Source organism: Globicephala melas, chromosome 8, assembly GCF_963455315.2.
Source record: "Globicephala melas chromosome 8, mGloMel1.2, whole genome shotgun sequence".
In the NCBI taxonomy this organism is placed as follows: Eukaryota; Metazoa; Chordata; class Mammalia; order Artiodactyla; family Delphinidae; genus Globicephala; species Globicephala melas.
This window is the reverse complement of record NC_083321.1, coordinates 55044725-55061875: the sequence shown is the minus strand read 5'-3', so window position 1 is coordinate 55061875 and position 17151 is coordinate 55044725. Positions and strand designations below refer to the sequence as shown.

The following is a 17151-nucleotide window of genomic DNA, read 5'->3' as shown; positions in this document are numbered from 1 at the left end:
AGGACCAGATGGCTTCACAGATGCTGTCCATTGAACATTTACAGAAGAGTTAACACTCATCCTTCTCAAACTGTTCCAAAACAATGCAGAGAAAGGAACACTCCCAAGCTCATTCTATGAGGCCACAATTACCCTGATACCAAAACCAAAGATACCAGACACACACAAAAAAAACCTTACAGGCCAATATCACTGATGAACACAAATGCAAAAATCCTCAACAAAATACTAGTAAACTGAATCCAACGATACATTAAAAGGACCATACACCATGATCAAGTGGGATCAATCCTAGGGATGCAAGGATCTTTCTTTTCTTTCTTTCCTTCCTTATTTCCTTCCTTCCTTTTTTTCTCTCTTTCTTTTCTTTCTCTCTCTCTCTGTCCCTCTCTTTCTTTCTTTCTTTATTTTTGGCTGCATTGGGTCTCCACTGCTGCATGGAGGCTTTCTCTGCTTGTGGTGAGCAGGGGCCACTCTTTTGTGGTGCACGGGCTTCTCATTGCAGTGGCTTCTTGTGTTGCAGAGCATGGGCTCTAGGCACGTGGACTTCAGTAGTTGTGGCACATGGGCTCAGTAGTTGTGGCTCGTGGGCTCTGGAGTGCAGACTCAGTAGTTCTGGCACATAGGCTTAGTTGCTCCGCAGCGTGTGGGATCTTCCCAGACCAGGGATTGAACCCATGTCCCCTGCATTGGTAGGCGGATCTGTAACCACTGTGCCACCAGGGAAGCCCCTCAAGGATTTTTCAATATCCACAAATCAATCAGTGTGATACACCACATTAACAAATTGAAGAATACAAACCATGCAATCATCTCAATAGATGCAGAAAAAGCTTTTGACAAAATCCAACACCCATTTAATGATAAAACCTCTCCAGAAAGTGGGCATAGAGGGAACCTACCTCAACATAATTAAGGTCATATATGACAAACCTACAGCTAACATCATACTCAATGGTGAAAAGCTGAAAGCATTTCGTCTAAGATCAGGAACACGACAAGGATGTCCACTCTCACCACTTTTATTCAACACAGTTTTGGAAGTCCCAGCTGCAGCAATCAGAGAAGAAAAAGAAATAAAAGGAATCCAGATTGGAAAAGCAGAAGGAAAACTGTCATTGCTTGCAGATGACATGATACTATACATAGAAAATCCCAAAGATGATACCAGAAAACTATTAGAGCTCATCAATGAATTCAGTAAAGTTGCAGGATAGAACATTAATACACAGAAATCTGTTGCATTTCTATACGCTAACAACAAAACATCAGAGAGAGAAATTAAGGGAACAATCCCATTTACCATCGCATCAAAAACAGTAAAATACCTAGGAGGCAAAAAACCTGTACTCTGAAAACTATAAGATGCTGATGAAAGAAATCGAAGATGACACAAACAGATGAAAAGATATACCATATTCTTGGACTGGAAGAATCAATACTGTCCAAATGACTATACTACCCACTGTAATCTACAAATTCAATGCAACCCCTATCAAATTACCAATGGCATTTTTCATAGAATTAGAACAAAAAATCTTAAAATTTGGATGGAAACACAGAAGACCCCAAATAGCCAAAGCAATCTTGGGAAAGAAAAACAAAGCTGGAGGAATCAGGCTCCCTGACTTCAGACTATACTATAAAGCAACAGTCATCAAAATAGTATGGTACTGGCACAAAGACAGACTTATAGATTAATGGAACAATGGAATACTACTCAGCCATAAAAAAGAACAAAATAATGCTGTTTGCAGCAACATGGATACAAATAGAGATTTTCATACCAAGTGAAGTAAGTCAGAAAGAGAAAGACAAATACCATATGATATCACTTACACATGGAATCTAAGATATGGCACAAATGAACCTATCTACAAAACAGAAACAGACTCACAGACATAGAAATCAGACTTGTGGTAGCCAAGGGGAAGCAGAGTGGAAGAGGGACAGGCTTGGAATTTGGGGTTGGTAGATGCAAACTGTTACATTTAGAATGGATAAACAACGAGGTCCTTCTGTATAGCACAGGGAATTATATCCAATCTCCTGGGATAAACCATAATGGAAAAGAATATTTAAAAAAGAATGTATACATGTGTAAAACTGAGTCACTCTGCTGCACAGCAGAGATTGGCATAACATTGTAAATCTATACTTCAATTAAAAAAAGAAAGAAAGAAAAAAGAAAACCACAAACTACTACCAGAAAAAAAAAAAAAAAAGGCATAATCTGAATAGACATTTTCCAAAGAAGACATCCAAATGACCAACAGGTACATGAAAAGGTGCTCAACATCACTAATCATCAAGGGAAATGCAAATCACAACCAGAATGAGTTATTATCTCACACTGTCAGAACAGCTATTATCAAAAACACAACAAATAAGTGTTGGCGAGGATGTAGAGAAAAGAGAACCTTTGTGCACTGCTGACAGAAATGTAAATTGGTACACACCCACTACAGAAAACAGTATGGAGGTTCCTCAAAAAAGTAAAAACAGAACTACCATATGATCTCGCAATTCCACTTCTGGGTATTTATCTGAAGAAAACAAAAACATTACTTAAAAAGATATATGCACCCCCATGTTCACTGCAGCATTATTTAGAATAGCCAAAACAATGACACAACATAAGTGTTCACTGACGAATGGATAAAGAAAATGTGGTATACACACACACACACACACACACACACACACACAAAAGAATATCATTCAGCCACAAGAAATAAGGAAATCCTGCCATTTATGACAGTTAGATAAACCTTGAGTGCGATACACTAAGCAAAATGAGCTATACAGAAAAACACATATACTGTATGATCTCACTTACATGTGGAATCCAAAAAAGCAATCTCATTGATACAGAGAACAGACTGATGGTTGCCAGAGGAGGGGATCTGGTATGGGTGAAATAGGTAAAGGAGGTCAAAAGATACAAACTCTCAGTTGTAAAATAAATAAGTCCTGAGAATGTAATGTACAGCATGCTTACTATAGTTAGTAATACTGTATTATATATTTGAAAGTTGCTAACAGAATAAGTCTTAAAAGTTCTCATCACAAGAAAATTTGTAACTATGTGTGGTGATGGATGTTAAGTAGACTAATTATGGTGATCATTTCAAATATAGACATATGGTTGACCCTTGAACAATGCAGGGGTTGGGGCGCCAACGCCCATACTGTTGAAAATCCACGCATAACTTTTCACTCCAAGACTTAACTGCTCATAGCCTACTGTCGACTGGAAGCCTGACCGATAACATAAGCAGTTGATTAACACATACTTTTTATGTTATTTATATATCAACATATATTTCATACATTCATGACATACCTAACTTTTTCTTTTTTTTTTTTTGATATTTCTAGGCTACAAGGTTTGCCTTCAATTTATTTCAAATTATTGCAAATCTCCAAAAATTTTTCCAAAATATTTACTGGAAAAAGTCCACATATAAGTGGACCCATGCAATTCAAATGTATGTTGTTCAAGAGTCAACTAACTGTATATTGAATCAATACATTGTACACCTGAAATTAATATGTTAATGTCAATTACATCTCAATAAAAGTGAATTTAAAAATAAAAGCAACCTCTTTCAACAGAGAAAAAGAAAAAAACACCATCCACAGAGAATCTAAAAAAATGGTACAAACGAACTTATTTACAAAACAGAAGTAGAGTCACAGATGTAAAAACAAAAACAAAAACTATTGGGCTTCCCTGGTGGCGCAGTGGTTGAGAGTCTGCCTGCCGATGTGGGGGACACAGGTTTGTGCCCCGGTCTGGGAAGATCCCACATGCCGCGGAGCAGCTGGGCCCGTGAGCCATGGCCACTGAGCCTGCGCGTCTAGAGCCTGTGCTCCGCAACGGGAGAGGCCACAACAGTGAGAGGCCCTCGTACCGCAAAAAAAAAAAACAAACAACTATTTATGTTTGGGGATTGGTTCAAGATGGTGGAGTAGAAGGACATGCTCTCACTCCCTCTTGCGGGAGCACCAGAATCACACCTAACTGCTGAACAATCATCAATAGGAAGACACTGGAAATCACCAAAAAAGATACCTCACATCCAAAGACAAAGGAGAAGCCACAATGAGATGGTAGGAGGGGCACAGTCACAATAAAATCAAATCCCATAAATGCTGGGTGGGTGACTCACAAACTAAAGAACACTTATACCACAGAAGTCCACCTACTGGAGTGAAGGTTCTGAGTCCCACGTCAGGCTTCCCAACCTGGGGGTCCAGTAATGGGAGGAGGAATTCCTAGAGAATCAAACTTTGAAGGCTAGCGGGATTTGATTGCAGGTCTTCGACAGGACTGGGGGAAACAGAGACTCCACTCTTGGAGGGCACACACAAAGTAGTGTGCACACTGGGACCCAGGGGGAGGGGCATTGAGCCCATAAGAGACTGAACCAGACCTACCTGCTAGTGTTGGGAGGGTCTCCAGCAGAGGCGGAGGGTGGCTGTGTCTCACCATGAGGACAAGGACACTGGCAGCAGAAGTTCTGGGAAGTACTCCTTGGCGTGAGCCCTCCCAGAGTCCACCATTAGCCCAACCAAAAAGGCTCCATTGCTGGATCACCTCAGGGCAAACACCCAACAGGGAGGGAACTCATCCCCACCCATCAGCAGACAAGCAGATTAAAGTTTTACTGAGCTCTGCCCACCAGAGCAACAGCCAGCTCTACCCACCACCAGTCCCTCCCATCAGGAAACCTGCACAAGCCTCTCAGATAGCCTCATCTACCAGAAGGCAGACAGCAGAAGCAAGAACTACAATCCTGCAGCCTGTGGAACAAAAACCACATTCACAGAAAGAGAGACAAGATGAAAAGGCAGAGGTCTATATACCAGATGAAGGAACAAGTTAAAACACCAGAAAAACAACTAAATGAGGTGGAGATAGGCAACTTTCCAGAAAAAGAATTCAGCATAATGATAGTAAAGATGATCCAGGACCTCGGAAAAAGAATGGAGGCAAAGATTGAGAAGATGACAGAAATGTTTAACAAAGACCTAGAAGAATTAAAGAACAAACAAACAGAGATGAACAATACAATAACTGAAATGAAAAATACACTAGAAGGAATCAATAGCAGAATAACTGAGGCAGAAGAACGGATAAGTGACCTGGAAGACAGAATGGTGGAATTCACAGCTGCGGAACAGAATAAAGAAAAAAGAATGAAAAGAAATGAAGACAGCCTAAGAGACCTCTGGGACATTAAACGCAACAACATTCACATTATAGGGGTCCCAGAAGGAGCAGAGAGAGAGAAAAGACCCGAGAAAATACCTGAAGAGTTTATAGTAGAAAACTTCCCTAACATGGGAAAGGAAATAGCCGCCCAACTCCAGGAAGCACAGAGAGTCCCATACAGGATAAACCCAAGGAGAAACACGCCAAGACACACAGTAATCACATTGGCAAAAATTAAAGACAAAGAAAAGTTATTGAAATCAGGAAGGGAAAAATGACAAATAACATACAAGGGAATTCCCAAAAGGTTAACAGCTGATTTCTCAGCAGAAACTCTACAAGCCAGAAGGGAGTGGCGTGACATATTTAAAGTGATAAAAGGGAAGAACCTACAACCAAGATTACCCAGCAAGGATCTCATTCAGATCGACAGAGAAATCAAAAGCTTTACAGACAAGCAAAAGCTAAGAGAATTCAGCACCACCAAACCAGCCCTACAACAAATGCTAAAGGACCTTCTCTAAGTGGGAAACACAAGAGGAGAAAAGGACCTACAAAAACAAACCCAAAACAATTAAGAAAATGGTCATAGGAACATACATATCGATAATTACCCTAAACGTGAATGGATTAAATGCTCCAACCAAAACACACACACTGGCTGAATGGATACAAAAACAAGATCCATATATATGCTGTCTACAAGAGACCCACTTCAGACCTAGGGACACATACAGACTGAAAGTGAAGAGATGGAAAAAGATATTCCATGCAAATGGAAATCAAAAGAAAGCTGGAGTAGCAATACTCATATCAGATAAAATAGACTTTAAAATAAAGAATGTTACAAGAGACAAAGAAGGACACCACATAATGATCAAGGGATCAATCCAAGAAAAAGATATAACAATTATAAATATATATGTACCCAACATAGGAGCACCTCAATACTAAGGCAACTGCTAACAGCTATAAAAGAAGAAAGCAGAAGTAACACAGTAATAGTGGGGGACTTTAACACCTCACTTACACCAACGGACAGATCACCTAAACAGAAAATTAATAAGGAAACAGAAGCTTTAAATGACACAATAGACCAGATAGATTTAATTGATATTTATAGGACATTCCATCCAAAAACAGCAGATTACACTTTCTTCTCAACTGTGCATGGAACATTCTCCAGGATAGATCACATATTGGGTCACAAATCAAGCTTCAGTAAATTTAAGAAAATTGAAATCATATCAAGCATCTTTTCTGATCACAACATTATGAGATCAGAAATCAATGACAGGGAAAAAAACGTATAAACACAAACACATGGAGGCTAAACAATACATTACTAAATAACCAAGAGATTACTGAAGAAATCAAAGAGGAAATCAGTAAATACCTAGAGACAATGACAATGAAAACACAATGATCCAAAACCTATGGGATGCAGCAAAAGCAGTTCTAAGAGGGAAGTTTATAGCTATACAACCCTACCTCAAGAAACAAGCAATATCTCAAATAAACAATCTAACCTCATACCTAAAGGAACTAGAGAAAGAAGAACAAACAAAACCCAAAGTTAGCAGAAGGAAAGAAATCATAAAGATCAGAGCAGAAATAAATGAAATAGAAACAAAGAAAACAATAGCAAAGATCAATAAAACTTAAAGCTCTTCTTTGAGAAGATAAACAAAATTGATAAACCATTAGCCAGACTCATCAAGAAAAAGAAGGCGAGGACTCAAATCAATAAAATTAGAAATGAAAAAGGAGAAGTTACAACGGACACTGAAGAAATACAAAGCATCCTAAGTGAATACTACAAGCAACTCTATGCCAATAACATGGACAACCTGGAAGAACTGGACAAATTCTTAGAAAGGTACAACCTTCCAACACTGAACCAGGAAGAAATAGAAAATATGAACAGACCAATCACAAGTAATGAAATTGAAACTGTGATTAAAAATATTCCAATAAACGAAAGTCCAGGACCAGATGGCTTCACAGGTGAATTCTATCAAACATTCAGAGAAGAGCTAATACCCATCCTTCCCAAACTCTTCCAAAATATTGCAGAGGAAGGAACACTCCCAAACTCATTGTATGAGGCCACCATCACCCTGATACCAAAACCAGACAAAGATACTACAAGAAAAGAAAATTACAGACCAGTATCATTCATGAATATAGATGCAAAAATCCTCAACAAAATACTGGCAAACAGAATCCAACAACACATTAAAAGGATCGTACACCATGATCAAGTGGGATTTATCCCAGGGATGCAAGGATTCTTCAAGACAGATGTCACAGATGTCACAGAGACACAGATTTCGAGAACAAACGTATGGACACCAAGGGAGAAAAGTGCCGGGGTGTGTGTGTGTGTGTGTGTGTGTGTGTGATGAATCTGGAGATTGTGATTGACATATATTCACTAATATATGTTCACTAAAAAGGGATAACTAATAAGAACTTGCTGTATAAAAAAATAAATAAAATAAAATTCAAAATTTAAAATAAAAAGGCCATTGTGTCAAAAAAAACACAACAACTATGTTTACCAGTTACGGGGGCAGGCATGGGGAGAGGAGGGATAAATTGGGAGCCTGGGATTGACATATACACACTACTATATATAAAACAGATAACTAGTAAGGCCCTACTGTATAGCACAGGGAACTCTGCTCTATATTCTGTAATGATCTATATAGGAAAAGAATCTAAAAAAGAGTGGATATATATATATGTATAACTGATTCACTATGCTATACAGCAGAACTAACACAACACTGTAAATCAACTGTACTCCAATAAATATATAAAAAAAAAAAACAACGAAAAAAGATTATCCACAGAGTAAAAAGGCAACCGCAAAAGGCTCTGGGAAAAAATATTTGGAAAGATGGTGGAGTAGAAGGACGTGCACTCACCCCTTCTTGCAAGAGCACCAGCATCACAACCAACTGCTGAGCAACCATCAGTGGAAAAATGCTAGGACCTACCAAAAAAGATACCCTACCATCCAAAGACAAAGGAGAGACTACAGCAAGACGGTAGGCAGGGCGCAAGTGCAACAGAATCAAATTCCATACCCGCCGGGCGGGCGACCCACAAACTGGAAAACAATTATACCACAGAAGTTCTCCCACTGGAGTGAGGTTCTGAGCCCCGTGTCAGGCTTCCCAGCCTGGAGGTCCAGCAATGAGAGGAGGACTCCCCAGAGAGTCCAGCTTTGAAGGCCAGCGGGATTGACTGCAGGACTTCCACACGACTGGAGGAAACAAAAACTCCACTCTTGGAGGGCACACACAGTCCTGTGCGCACCAGGACCCAGGGGAAAAAAGCAGTGCCTCCATAAGAGACTGGGCCAGACCTACCTGCTAGTATTGGAGGGTCTCCTGCAGAGGTGACAGGGGAGTTGTCGCTCACTGCAGGGACAAAGACACTGGAAGCAGCAGTTCTGGGAAGTACTCGTTGGCATGAGCCCTCCCAGAGGCCATGATTAGTCCCACCAAATAGCCTGTAGGCTCCAATGCTGGGTTGCCTCAGGCCAAACAACCAACAGCAGGGAACACAACCTCACCCCTTCAGCGGGACAAGTGGATTAAAGTTTTAAAGTTTTACTGAGCACGGCCCTCCCCACCAGATGGACAAGACCCAGCTCTACCCACCACCAGTCCCTCCCATCAGGAAGCTTGCATAAGCCTCTTAGAGAGCCTCATCCACTGGAGGACAGACAGTAGAAGCAAAAAGAACTACAATTCTGCAGCCTGCCGAACAAAAACCACAATCACAGAAAGTCACACAAAATGAAATGGCAGAGGACTGTGTCCCAGATGAAGGAACGAGATAAAACCCCAGAAGAACAACTAAGTGAAGTGGAAATAGCCAAACTTCCAGAAAAAGAATTCAGAATAATGATAGTGAAGATGATCCAGGATCTCGGAGAAAGAATGGAGGCAAGGATCGGGAAGATGCGACAAATGTTCAACAAAGACCTATAGGAACTAAAGAACAAACAAACAGAGATGAACAATACAATAAATGAAATGAAAAACACACTAGAAGGAATCAATAGCAGAATAACTGAGGCAGAAGAACAAATAAATGACCTGAAGACAAAATGGTGGAAATCACTGCCATGAAACAGAATAAAGAAAAAAGAATAGAAAGAAATGAAGACAGTCTAAGAGACCTCTGGGACAACATTAAACATACCAACATTCACATTATACGGGTCCCAGAAGGAGAAGAGAGAGAGAAAGGACCTGAGAAAACATTTGAAGAGATAATAGCTGAAAACTTCCCTAACAAGGGAAAGGAAACAGTCACCCTAGTCAAGGAAGCACAGAGAGTCCCAGGCAGGATAAACCCAAGGAGCAACATGCCAAGACACATAGTAATCAAACTGACAAAAATTAAAGACGAAAAAAAAAATTTTTAAAGCCACAAGGGAAAAACGACAAATACAAGTGAACTGCCATAAGGCTATCAGCTGATTTCTCAGCAGAAACTCTGCCTACCAGAAAGACGTGGCCTTTCATCACTATTTAAAGTGATGAAAGGGAGGAAACTACAACCAAGAATACTCTACCCAGCAAGGCTCTCATTCACATTTGATGGAGAAATCAAAAGCTTTACAGACAGCAAAAGCTAAGAGAATTCGACACCACGAGACCAGCTTTGCAAGAAATGATAAAGGAACTCCTCTAGGCGGGGAAGAGACCAGCAACTTGAAACAACCTTGTGGGCTTCCCTGGTGGCGCAGTGGATAAGAATCCACTTGCCAATGCAGGGGACACAGGTTCGATCCCTGGTCCAGGAAGATCCCACATGCCGCGGAGCAACTAAGCCCGTGCACCACAACTCCTGAGCCTGCACTCTAAAGCCCACACGCAACAACTACTGTAGTTGCTCTGCAACAAGAGAAGCCACCGCAATGAGAAGACCGTGCACCACAACGAAGAGGAGCACCCGCTCACCACAACTAGAGAAAGCCAACGTGCAGCAATAAAGACCCAACACAGCCAAAAATAAATAAATAAAATAAAAATTAAAAAAATTAAAAAAGAAACTTGTACACCTACAGACTGCTATATCAAAACCTCAAGGGAACAACAAACCCAAAACTACAATAGATAGATGCACACAAAAACGAAAAAGCAGCCCAAACACAACACTGAAGATGGTCATCAGACCACAACAGAACAAAAGAGGTAGAGAAGAAAAAAGACCTATAAAAACAAACCCAAAACAATTAACAAAATGTCAATAGGAACATACATATTGATAATTACCTTAAATGTAAATGGATTAAATGCTCCAGCCAAAAAATGCAGGCTTGCTGAATGGACACAAAAACAAGACCCAGGGCTTCCCTGGTGGCACAGTGGTTGAGAGTCCGCCTGCCGATGCAGGGGACGTGGGTTCGTGCCCCGGTCCGGGAAGATCCCACATGCTGTGGAGTGACTGGGCCCGTGAGCCATGGCCGCTTAGCCTGCACGTCTGGAGCCTGTGCTCCGCAACAGGAGGGGCCACAACAGTGAGAGGCCCATGTACCACAAAAGCAAAACAAAACAAAACAAGACCCATATATATGCTGTCTATAAGAGACCCACTTCAGACGTAGGGACACATACAGACTGAAAGTGAGGGGATGGAAGAAGTTATTCCATGCAAGTCGAAATCAAAAGAAAGCTGGAGTAGCAATACTCATATCAGACAAAATAGACTTTAAAATAAAGACTGTTATAACAAAGAAGAGACACAGAAGGACACTACATAATGATCAAGGGATCAATCCAAGAAGATGTAACAACTGTAAATATATATGCACCCAACATAGAAGCACCTCAATATATAAGGCAAATACTAACAGCCATAAAGGGAGAAATCAACAGTAACACAATAATAGTGGGGGACTTTAACACCCCACTTTCATCAATGGACAGATCATCCAGACAGAAAATCAATAAGGAAACCCAGGCCTTGAATGACACATTAGGCCAGATGAACTTAATTGATATTTACAGAGCATTCCATCCAAAAGCAGCGGAATATACATTCTTCTCAAGTGCACATGGAACATTCTCCAGGACTGACCACACGCTGGGCCACAAAGCAAGCCGTGGTAAATTTAAGAAAATTCAAATCATATCAAGCGTCTTTTCCAACCACAATGCTATGAGACTAGAAATAAACCATAAGAAAAAAACTGTAAAAAACACAAACACGTGGAGGCTAAACAATATGCTACTAAACAACCAATGGATCACTGAATTAATCAAAGAAATAAAACTATACGTGTTGACAAATGAAAACAAAAACAAAATGATCCAAAATCTATGGGATGCAGCAAAAGCAGTTCTAAGAGGGAAGTTTAGAGCAATACAATCTCTCCTCAGGAAACAACAAAATCTCAAATAAACAACCTAAACTTACACCTAAAGCAACTAGAGAAAGAAAAACAAACAAAACCTATAGTAGAAGGAAAGAAATCATAAAGATCAGAGCAGAAATAAATGAAATAGAGACAAAACAACAGCAAAGATAATGAAACTGAAACCTGGTGCTTTGAAAAGATAAACAAAATTGATAAACCTTTAGCCAGACTCATCAAGAAAAAAAGGGAGAGGACTCAATTCAATAAAGTTAGAATGAAAAAGGAGAAGTTACAACTGACACCACAGAAACACAAAGGATCATAAGAGACTACTACAAACAACTATATGCCAATAAAATGGACAACCTGGAAGAAATGGACAAATTTTTAGAAAGGTACAATCTCCCAAGACTGAACCAGGAAGAAATAGAAAATATTAACAGACCACTCACAAGCGCTGAAATTGAAACTGTGATTAAAAGATGCCCAACAGGGCTTCCCTGGTGGTGCAGTGGTTGAGAGTCCGCCTGCCGATGCAGGGGACACGAGTTCGTGCCCCGGTCTGGAAGGATCCCACATGCCGCGGAGCGTCTAGGCCCATGAGCCATGGCCGCTGAGCCTGCGTGTCCGGAGCCTGTGCTCTGCAACGGGAGAGGCCACAACAGTGAGAGGCCCGCGTACCACAAAAAAAAGATGCCCAACAAACAAAAGTCCTGGCTTCACAGGCGAATTCTATCAAACATTTAGAGAAGAGCTAACACCTTTCCTTCTGAAACTTTTCCAAAAAATTGCAGAGGAAGGAAAACTCCCGAACTCATTCTATGAGGCCACCATCACCCTGATACGTAAACCAGACAAAGATACCACAAAAAAATGAAAATTATAGGCTAATATCACTGATGAACATAGACACAAATATCGTCAACAAAACACTAGTAATCCAAATCCAACAATACATTAAAAGGATCATACACCATGATCAAGAGGGATTTATCCCAGGGATGCAAGGATTTTTTGATATCTGCACATCAATCAGTGTGATACACCACATTAACAAATTGAAGAATAAAAACCATATGATCGTCTCAATAGATGAAGAAAAAGCTTTTGACAAAATTCAGTACCCATTTATGATAAAACCTCTCCAGAAAGTGGGCATAGAGGGAACCTACCTCAACATAATAAACGCCATATACGACAAACCTACAGCTAACATCATACTCAATGGTGAAAAGCTGAAAGCATTTCGTCTACGATCAGGAACAAGACAAGCATGTCCACTCTCGCCACTTTTATTCAACACAGTTTTGGAAGTCCTAGCTACAGCAATGAGAGAAGGAAAAGAAATAAAAGGAATCCAAATTGAAAAAGAAGAAGTAAAACTATCACTCTCTGCAGATGACATGATACTATACATAGAAATGCTACCAGAAAACTACTAAGCTCATCAATGAATTTGGTAAAGTTTCAGGTTACAAAATTAATATACAGAAATCTGTTGCATTTCTATACACTATCAATGAAAGATCAGAAAGAGAAATTCAAGAAACAATTCCATTTACCATCACATCAAAAAGAATAAAATACCTAGGAATACACCTTTCCTCCTTATGTAGGAATAGACTTACATAAGGAGACAAAAGACTTGTACTCCAAAAACTATAAGATACTGATGAAAGAAACTGAAGATGACACAAACAGATGGAAAGATATACCATGTTCTTGGATTGGAACAATCAATATTCTCAAAATGACTACATTACCCAAGGAAATCTACAGATTCAATGTAGATTGAATCAATTAATTTGATCAATAAATTAATCCCTATCAAATTACCAATGGCAATTTTCACAGAACTAGAACAAAAAATCTTAAAATTTGTATGGAGACACAAAAGACCCAGAATAGGGCTTCCCTGGTGGTGCAGTGGTTGAGAGTCCGCCTGCCTATGCAGGGGAGATGGGTTCATGCCCCGGTCCGGGAAGGTCCCACAGGCCATGGAGCAGCTGGGCCCGTGAGCCATGGCCACTGAGCCTGCGCATCTGGAGCCTGTGCTCCGCAACGGGAGAGGCCACAACAGTGAGAGGCCCGCGTACCGCAAAAAAAAAAAAAGACCCAGAATAGCCAAAGCAATCAGAAAAACAAAACAGGAGCTGAAGTAATCAGGCTCCCTAACTTCAGACTATACTACAAAGCTATAGTCATCAAAACCACATGGTACTGACACAAAAACAGACATATAGATTGAAAGCCCAGAAATGACATGCACCTATGGTCAATTAATGTGCTATAAATGAGGAAAGACTATACAATGGTGGAAAGACAGTCTCTTCAACAAATGGTGCTGGGGGGACTTCCCTGGTGGCGCAGTGGTTAAGAATCCACCTGCCAATGCAGGGGACATGGGTTTGATCCCTGGTCCAGGAAGATCCCACATGCCGCAGAGCAACTAAGCCCATGCACCACAACTACTGAGCCTGCGCTCTGGAACCCACAAGCCACAACTACTGAGCCCGCCTGCTGCAACTACTGAAGCCCATGTGCCTAGGGCCTGTGCTCTGCAACAAGAGAAGCCACCTCAATGAGACACCCGCACACCACAACAAAGAGTAGTCCCCGCTCACCACAACTAGAGAAAGCCCACACACAGCAACAAAGACCCAACGCTGCCAAAAATAAAAAAACCAAACGGTGCTGGGAAAACTGGACAGCTACACGTAAAAAAATGAAATTAGATCATTTTTTAACACCATACACAAAAATAAGCTCAAAATGGATTAAAGACATAAATGTGAGACTGGACACTATAAAACTCTTAGAGGAAAACACAGGCAGAACACTCTCTGACATAAATCACAGCAATATTTTTTTCGATCCATCTCCCAGGGTAATGGAAATAAAAACAAAAATAAAGAAATTGGGGCCTAATTAAATTCAAAAGCTTTTGCACAGCAAAGGAAACAATGAACAAAATGAAAAGACAACCACAGATTGGGAGAAAATGTTTGCAAATCATGTGACTGATAAGAGATTAGTCTCCAAGATTTACAAACAGCTCATGCAGCTTAATATCATCAAAATAAACAACCCAATCAAAAAATGGGCATAAGACCTAAATAGACACTTCTCCAAAGAAGACATACAGATGGCCAAGAGGCACATGAAAAGATGTTCAACATCACTAATTATTAGAGAAATGCAAATCAAAACTACAATGAGCTATCACCTCACACCAGTCAAAATGACTATCATCAAAAATCCACAAACATAAATGCTGGAGAGGGTGTGGAGAGAAGGCAACCCTCCTACACTGTTGGTGAGAATGTAAATTGGTACAGCTACTATGGAGAACAGTATGGAGGTTCCTTAAAAACTAAAAATAGAGCTACCATATGATCCTGTAATTGCACTTCTGGGTATATATCTGGAGAAAAACATGGTCATGGTCCAAAAGGATACATGCACCCCAATGTTCATTGCAACACTGTTTACAATAGCCAAGACATGGAACCAACTAAATGTCCATCGACAGAGGAATGGATAAAGATGTGGCACATATATACAATGGAATATTAGCCATTAAAAAGAATGAAATAATGCCATTTGCAGCAATAAGGATGGACTTAGACATTGTCATACTGAGTGAAGTAAGTCAGACAGAGAAAGACAAATATCATATGATATCGTTTATATATGGAATCTAAAAAGAAATGATACAAATCAACTTATTTACAAAACAGAAACAGACTCACAGACTCAGAGAAGGAACTTATGGTTACCAGGTGGGAAGGGTGGGGGGAACAGACAGTTAGGGAGTTTGGGATTGACATGTACACACTGCTACATTTAAAGTGGATAACCAACAAGGACCTACTGCATAGCACAGGGAACTCTGCTCAATATTATGTACAACCTAAATGGGAAAAAAATTTGAAAAAGAATTGATACACGTATACGTATAACTGAATCACTTTGCTGTACACCTGAAACTATCACAATACTGTTAAACAACTATATTCCAATATAAAATAAAAAGTTTAAAAAAATTTGCAAATCATGTATGTGATACAGGATTAATATTCAGAATATACAAAAGGACTCCTCAAACTCAACAACAGAAAACAAACAACCTGATTCAAAACTAGGTAATGGGGCTTCCCTGGTGGCGCAGTGGTTGAGAGTCCGCCTGCCAATGCAGGGCACGCGGGATCGTGCCCCGGTCCGGGAAGATCCCACATGCCGTGGAGCACCTGGGCCCGTGAGCCATGGCCGCTGAGCCTGCGCGTCCAGAGGGTGCTCCGCAACGGGAGAGGCTACAACAGTGAGAGGCCCGCATACCACAAAAAAAAAAAACAACAACTAGGTAATGGATTTAAATAGACCTTTTGCCAAAGAACACATACAAATGGCCAATAAGCACATGAAAAGATGCTCAACATCATTAATCATTAGGGAACAGCAAATTAAAAACTATAATGAGATACCACCTCACACCCATTAGGATGACTATTATCAAAAAAACAGAAAAGAAGTGTTGGGAGGATGTAGAGAAATCCCAACCCTTGTGCACTGTTGGTGGGAATGTAAACTGGTGCTGCCAGTGTGGAAAACGATATGGAGGTTCCTCAAAAAAAACTAAAAAACAGAACTACCATATCGCCAAGCAATTCCACTTCTGGGTATGTAACCGAAAGAATCAGAGGCAGGGTCTCGAAGAGATATTTGTACTCCCATGTTCATGTGGCATTATTCACAACAGCTAAAACATGGAAGCAACCCAGGTGTCTGTCACTCTACCAATGAACAGATTACCAAAATGTGGTTTATACACACAATGGAATATTATCCAGCCTTAAAAAAGGGAAGAAATTCTGCAATATGCTACAATATGGATGAACCCTGAGGACATCTGCTAAGTGAAATAAGCCAATCACAAAAAGACAAATACTGTACGATTTCACTTATATGAGGTACTTAAAGTAGAGACAAAATCATAGAGACAAAACATATAACAGTGGTAGCCAAAGGCTGTGGGGAGGGGAGAATGAGAATACGGGAAGTTAGTGTTTAATAGGCACAGAGTTTCAGATTTACAAAATGAAAAGTGTTATAGGGATGGATGGCAGTGACGGCTGCACAACAATGTGAATGTACTAAGCAAGCCATAAGTTGGATAGGTAGCCACTGATGATAAAGATTTTGTTTTAGTAAAAGGGGGCATCTAAGGCCAGGATGAGTGGAAGTCCTACTGTGGAAGACACTATCCACCCCCATGGACTCTAGCAGAAAAGTCAGTGATGTCGACCAACCCAGAGCAGACTCCCTTCCCACTGCAGCTGAGCCCCTGAATCCCCAACTCAAGTTCCCATCCGGTCTTGACCTACTGCCTTGGCAATGGCCTGGAGCCCTCTGGGAACTCTCACCTGCCCTTCACATACCCACAGACCTCAGGGAATTATGCCGATAACACAAAGCAGGACCCACCCTCTCCAACCCCTACCTCACCCCCGCACACCAGGGAGCCCAGAGGAGAGAAGCAGGGGCA

At 40.6% G+C, this 17151-nt stretch overlaps 1 protein-coding gene across 2 annotated transcripts in view; it reads right to left on the bottom strand.

The window, feature by feature from the left end:
* USP35 (ubiquitin specific peptidase 35) overlaps positions 1-17151 on the bottom strand; it is a 77627-nt gene that overhangs the window by 43714 nt on the left and 16762 nt on the right. The window lies entirely within an intron of this gene.